Source organism: Tupaia chinensis, unplaced genomic scaffold (assembly GCF_000334495.1).
Source record: "Tupaia chinensis unplaced genomic scaffold, TupChi_1.0 Scaffold149552_1, whole genome shotgun sequence".
In the NCBI taxonomy this organism is placed as follows: Eukaryota; Metazoa; Chordata; class Mammalia; order Scandentia; family Tupaiidae; genus Tupaia; species Tupaia belangeri.
Window position 1 is genome coordinate 892,039 of NW_006209397.1, and position 7,475 is coordinate 899,513.

Consider the following 7,475-nt stretch of genomic DNA (forward strand, 5'->3'; position numbering starts at 1 on the left):
AGGGAACCAGCAGTTAGCGTAATGGCTATGTCGCTGGACTCCCACGTAGTTGACCGTGGTTCACGTCCCGGACCCAGTGGCTCAAAACTCACGCCGGGCACGTGTGCGTGCGTGCCCAAGATCCCGAGAGGAGAATGGAGGAGAAGTGATTGTGGCGTGACCATCCCCCCTGGGGGGTGATTTCTCACTTTCTGTCTCTATGTCTCTCTCTGTCTGTCTGGTGAGCACACATGCCCTATAGTGAAAAAAAAAAAAAAAAAAAAAAAAACCTCTCCAAAAAAAATAAATAAAAAAAAAAAGCTAGTATCTGAGAGTGTTTTAGGAGATGGATAGAATTTTGATAGGTATTTAAAGTAGTAAGAATACACATTAAGTACAAATGAAGTGGGAAAGAAAGTGAGGGACAAGGCTGGTCTCATTGCTGAATATTTAAGGGAACTGAATATTTAAGGCCACATGGCCAACCATGGTTTAAATCTCAGCCCTAGTGGTTAGAAAAACATGCTGGGCACATGTGCATGCATGCCCCAACTCCTGACTGGATGGAGTAGAGGAAAGGGGACTGTGCTGTGACTATACCTCATTGGGGTGTGGTTTTTTTCCTCTGTCTCTCTGTCTCTGTCTGTCTCTCTGGCAAGTGCATGCTCCCTTTGGAAAATATTTTTTTTTAAAAAATGAGGGATATATACAAAAAAAGATGAGGTCTATTTTCAGAAATAGTAAACTAATAGTGAATAATGTCTATGGCATGATGTATATATTATATGTGAATGGTTGAAAATTGAAAAAATGAATTAATATAATTAATTGGTCCTAAAATTTTACACCTTCCAGTAGAGTGCATCATTTGACTTCTTCCTCTGATAAAGAGGTAATATCTTATCTTTCTATTTTCATAAAATGTTTTCCAGATGCCTTCCTTTTTACTGAGCATCAGTGACCCTTATCAGTTGCACTTTGAGTTAAAATCACTGGATAGCATATTATTTTACTACTTAGCGAGTATAATTAGACTGAAAGAAATGCCTTTTATATATATTTTTGAGATTTAGAAATTGTCTACTTCAAATGGAATATTTCAGGACATATGGACAAAAATGATGGATCTCCATCCACTTCCAACTTCTCTTAGTGTGACAGAAAGAAATCTATAACATTACTGAAAATAACTGGAGTCACTTAACTCACACTGACCCACAAGGTTGTCATCTAAAGAAATTTTTTAGGAAAGCAAATATGCATCACATGTACTTTGGTTTTCTTGGGATATCTAATATTTCTTTTCCTCAGTTATAGCATCTCTCTGATCCTAGAAACAAAAAGGAGAATAATATTTTTTGTGGTTCCAAATAATAATAATAAAAAAAACTGTAGCCCCAAGACTAAGTTAAGGTAACCAAACTCTGAAGGTCAAGGGCACTGCAGGTTCAAATACATACAGTAAAGAAAATCAACAAGATGGGAAGGAATGAAGAGAAGGAACCTCATTAATGCTATAATATGATAAGAAATTCTCACATAATGTGCAATGAAGATCAGAAAATAACTCATTGTTTTTTTTAAATATTTGCTAGAGGGTGCATGAGCTTGCTGGGGAAAGAGAGAGAGAAAATTAGAAAGTACCTCCTCCATGAGGGATGATCATGCCACAATCCCATCTCTATTTCTCCCTCCTTTCAGAATTTTGGAGAATGCATGCACATGCACCCAGCATGTTTTTGAAGTCTTTGGGTTTGGGACTTGAATTGGACTGTCAGTCATGTGGAATCCAGTTCCTTTACCCACCACCCCACTGGCTGGCCCTAAAATAACTTACTTAAACACAATCAAATAAAATTAGCTATTGGGTAAAGAATCTTTTTTTTAGCACTTGATTCTTACAATAGCTACCAAAACATTAAAATGACTCACTCACACATTTTATTTGTCAGTTTGTTGGAGAGAGAGAGAGAGATCAAGTCAGATAGAGAAAGAAAGAAACAGAAAATAAAAAGGAAATACTATGGTCCATTTGTTTATATTGAACTAAGACCCTGAATATTTCCTAATCAGAGAGGTCCTGGAATGATTGCATTATTTTATTTACTTATTTATTTATTTGAGAGGTTCTTGCTACAGGGAACGTGCACTCGCCAGCCAGCCAGAAAGAGACAGAGAGACAGAAAGTGAGAAATCACCCCCAAGGGGGGATGGCCACACCGCAATCCCTTCTCCTCCATTCTCCTCTTGGGATCTTGGGCACACATGCACACGCGCCCGGAGTGAGTTTTAAGTCACCAGGTCCAGGACACGAACCACGGTCAACTACATGGGAGTCCAATGACATAGCCATTATGCTAACTGCTGGTCCCTGCATTATTTTATGTTGAACTAACCACAGATCTCAAAGCTTCAACATTTTATATGGGAAATATGGCTACTTATTAATTTCTAAATCTCTCCTACTACTTTTCTTCCTCCCCAGTTTTATTGCCCTCTCTGTTGTCTTGTCAAATATGTCTTGTCCTAATATTGTAATAAATCATCTCCCAAGAAAATTCTTGAATTAATGCTTGGGCTGGTAATGTTTATGACTGACATCAAGACCAATGGCTGATTGAATCACTCATAATCCTTCTTATATAGCATTCATATTGTCCTTAGAACTATGAGTACTTTGTGTCCATAATGCCAAAAACAATATATTTTCTCTAATAAAATGTAGATTGTTGTTAGACTTTAATATCACAGGAAGTGATGAGCTCAGCAGATGGAACAATGGTTACATCACTGGACTTTATTCACATAGTCTACTGAAGTTCGAGTCCCAGACGAGCAGCTTAAAATGTATGTCAGGTGTGTGTGCACTCCTGCCCAAGATCCCAAGAAGAGAATGGAGCAGAAGGGACTGCAGCATGGCCATCCCTCTCATGGTCAATCCCTCCTATGGCCCTCCCAGGTGGTGATTTTTCACTTCCTCTCTCTCTCTCTCTCCAGAAAGCACACACATCCTAAAGCAAAAATATCTCTAAAAAAATTACAGTAAGTGAAATTATTAAGGTTTCATAGAAATATTCTGCTCATCTTCATACCTAGAACATTGCTTTGAGAAGGATAATGTGGTAGTTAGAACCCTTTTACTCCAGTACCACAAATCAAGAGTGTAAATAATATTAAATTAGTTACAACAAGTTCCTGTGGAATTTTGAACCTCTATAGTATTTGATAAGCTTTTAAATTATATTAGCCTTCTCTGGGCATCCTCAAATACTTAAATTTTTATTACTAATTTTCTCCAATTTCTTTTTTTAAATGTTTTAAATTTTTTATTTCAATTTCTTTTATACATTCAATCACATATGTCACTTAGCTTATAAAGTGAATATCGCAACATGTATACACTGCTCACCAATCCAGTTGAGAATACTAGACACATTATCTTCAACAGATAATAACCCATTTCTTTATCCCATAAATGTCTTGCCTCTTAATCCCTCGCTCTTGGAAAATGTAACTAATTCCACAAGTTTTCCAAATATGAAAAGACAGTGCACATGGTTTATAATCTTTACTTTCACAAATTCTAATGTCTAGGAGTAAAGATCACTACATATGCTATTTATATCCCTCAAAGCTCTATTTTATGACACAATTTATATTTCTAACACAGCAGGCTATAATTATGTTTCTCTCTAACCAACTATACACTCTTAGATCTCTAGTTGTCTGACTGTTATGTGGTATCAATAATATTATACTAGCACATTCCTCTAGCTCTTTCAGCAGGGAAAATTTTATATCTTTTTATCCCACTAGATGGAGGACAATAGCCCTTCCATGGTAGGTAAATTGTTCATGATCTCTCTAAATTTTATAGATCCAGATCATGCTTATTCTCTATTCATTCAGATATGAAATATTAAAATCTTGCTTGGTCTCTATTCATTCAGATATGAAATATTAAACTACTAATTAATCTATAAACTTAGAATGAAAACATTTGATAATAAATAGATTTTAAATAAATATGATGGATCTTCAAGAAGTTTCTGAAATAGGAAATTAAAACATGAGTTCATATGAATTAAAAACTTGCATGAGTGAAAAACTTGCAAAACCCATGCATAGATTTTTATCCTAATACACATTTTCCTTGAACTTTTTGAAGAGACATTTTTGTTTTGATACAGATGTATATTATTATTATGAAATGAAATAAAGAAAGCAGAAAGAAGTCTTGAAAACAGGGTGGTATCTTTGTCATGTGGATATTTATAGTTTTTCAGGTTATTTGGAAGTTTTAAATATATATGGGCAGAGGTTAGAGTTGTGACTATTCACTTTTTTGTCATCTTGAGCATCAATTTTACTTCATGAAAGCTATTAAATATTCCCAAAGTCATTTTATTCCCAAAATCGAAATTAAATTACTTCAATTGAACAATTTTACTCTTCTCTGAGAAGCTATGTTCCAATCTACTTTGCATAGATATAACATGAAGATCTAATGTTGAATAAGTGGTTTATTCATTACAATGGCATTCTATAGTCAGGAAATATACATTTGTTTAGAAGATATTGATAGTGAATCATTTAACTTAGGTTCTGTTAAATGGTCTTGTTCCAACATATGTGGTAGAGCCTACAGATTATGGTTTGCTAAAGAACACAGAGGAAAAGTTTTCTTCCTTGCAGTCCTAAGTTAGGCATTATACCAAGAGGATTGAATTCACTAACTCATGCTTGCCACCTACTCTTAAGAGTTGACAAAAAGCACTAGACTTTTAGTCCTTACCTATGTAGTCTCTAGTACCTTTACAAATAATTTAATGAAAGTTAATTCATTATTCAGTATTTTATGCATTTAAATTAAACCAGTGATTCTGACTTCAGTAGCTATCTGGCTGCTATTTATTTACACTCATCTCCACTCCAAGTAAATAGACAGAGGTTATCATACACTAAAGAGGAGGAGAATTGCAAACAGGGTAAAATGAAAAGGAGGGATCGGGAAGGAAGATACTTCACTCCTCTCTTTATGCAAAGGCAGAAATAGAAACAAAGGCCCTTGATTATTTGTTCAATTACTTTATATCTAAAAGGAGTAAAGTGCAGATATTCAGGACTTTCTGTATTTAATTAGAAAAATTTTATAAGAATTTTCCTTCTTTTATTTTTTACTTACTATTACAAGTTTATTATAAAAGATACAAATAAACAGCCAGCTGATGAGAATGAGTCTGCAAGGGTTCAGGAGTTCAGGAGTTTCTGACCCCATGGAGTTGGCATGTGGCATTATCCAGGCACATGGCATTCTCACAATTCCTTCTTTTGTTGTTTTTTTTTATGGAGATTCTATTACATAGACATAACTGACTAAATCTCTGGCCACTGATGACTAACTTAATCCCCAGCCCCCCTCTCAAATTTACAACTATTAGATGTCAATTAAAAACAATAATAATTTTTTTGATCACGCCAAATTTTTTTTCCTAACAACATAGATTGTTCTGCAGACTTATCATCAATTTTGTAATAAGTTTTTTTTTTCTATTTCTTTTTTGACCTTCTTCCAAGCTAGTTCAATCTCTTTGACAGTAGCTACTTTTTTTCCTTCAAAAAGAACACTCTTTTTCATCTATAAAATGGTACTGCATTCGAGAAAGAGAAAGTAGAAAGCTGTAGCAATTTAAATTGCTATTACCTAGAATAAATAACATGGTTTTCAAATGCATTTACCAGATATTAAAAAAACTACATCAGGCAATTGAGGGTTCATGTTCTACCCTGGGAAGATGGAGCCTCCCAATAGGTATATTGTTAACCCAAATTGTCTGTGTCCAGTGGAATTTAATTTTGCCTAACAGTTTATTTGCCAAGGTTATCTCTAACTGCAACAATTTTCTTCTTAAAACTGATTTTCTAGCAATTTTATGCTGAGTTCATAAAATGGTCATGTTACTTCCTATTGCATATGGTCATTATAAAGCCACTTATGAAGCATTTTAGGGAGAAATAAGTTATGAAATCATCAATAATAAGAAAGTCTCCCTCTAACTTCAAGGTGGAATCATCTTTGGGTGAACAGGTAAAACTGTTTTGAGGCCAGAGGCAGTAAAAGGCCTTTACTTTAAAGGACTTAGGGGATAAAGGTTACTAATCACTTTTGGAAAGGAAAAAAAAAATGCTGTAGTGCTCTCCTGGATAGAAGTATTACTCCTATAATCATAAAAGTAATCTGGAGGAAAAAAAATTAAAAACCCTTACATTGGATCTATACTTGTTTAAAGAATGAAAATGTTAGCTGTTCTATTTATAAGCCATTAGATCATCAGTTTGTATTTTGAACATAGTTAATTAATGTTATATCCTCATGTGCTCAGCCTGGATTCATTAACTGCATCACAAGAAGCTCATATAGGATTATATCTGATATCTCATGTTAGAATATGAATCTTATCCAGAATATTAAAAAATAACTCTTACAAATCAATAATAAAACACAAATGCCCCTATTTTTTAAGAGGATTTTGCCTTAGGGTGTGTGCACTCACCAGAGACAGAGAGACAGATTTAGAGACAGAGAGGGAGGGGAAGTGAGAAATCACCCCCTAGGGGGGATGGCTGTGCTATGATCCCTTCTCCTCCATTTGGCTTGCTTGTACATACGCACTGTGTGAGTTTTAAGCCACTGGGTCTGGGAATAGAACCACGGTCAACAATGTGGGAGTCCAGGACATAACCACTATGCCATCTGCTGGTCTCCATACAGACTATTTAAAATACAGAAAATACTTGGACAGTTCACAAAAGAAAATATATAAATAGTCGATAAACATATAAGGATATCCTTAACACCATAATTCACTAGGAAAATGGAAATTAAAATGACAGTGATATACCACCACACATGCATCAGAAAATAAAGAATAAAAATTAAAGAACAAAAAAAATTAGATTGATGAGAATGTGAAAAAATAGGATTTCTGATTTATTGCTGGTTGTAATATAAAATGATATAAAACTTAGAAAAAGTGTTTACAGTTTCTCATAAAGTTAAATTTATTCATAGCTAAAACTCAACAATTTTATTCCTTGGTATTTTACTTAAGAGCAATGAAAATATAAATCAGAAAGAAAGACTTGTATAGTTATAGCAACTTTGCTCGTTATAGCCAAAATCTGGAAACAACCAGTATATATCAATAGGAGAATGGATTAACACATTTTGTTATAAAAAATGCATCAACATGAATAAAACTGAACTGGGAAGATATATTGTGCAAAAGAAGTCAGACACAAAACCATGCATATTACATGATTCCATTTGTTTGAAGATCAAGAAAAGTAAAAAAAAAAAAAAAAAAAAAAAAAACAAATTTTTTTTAAAAAAAAAAAAAAAAAAAAAAAAAAAACTAAAACACAATAATATAGGGGCCAGGTGATGGCACAGTGGTAAGACAAGGGGACACACATGGGAAAGGTGTTCATGCCCC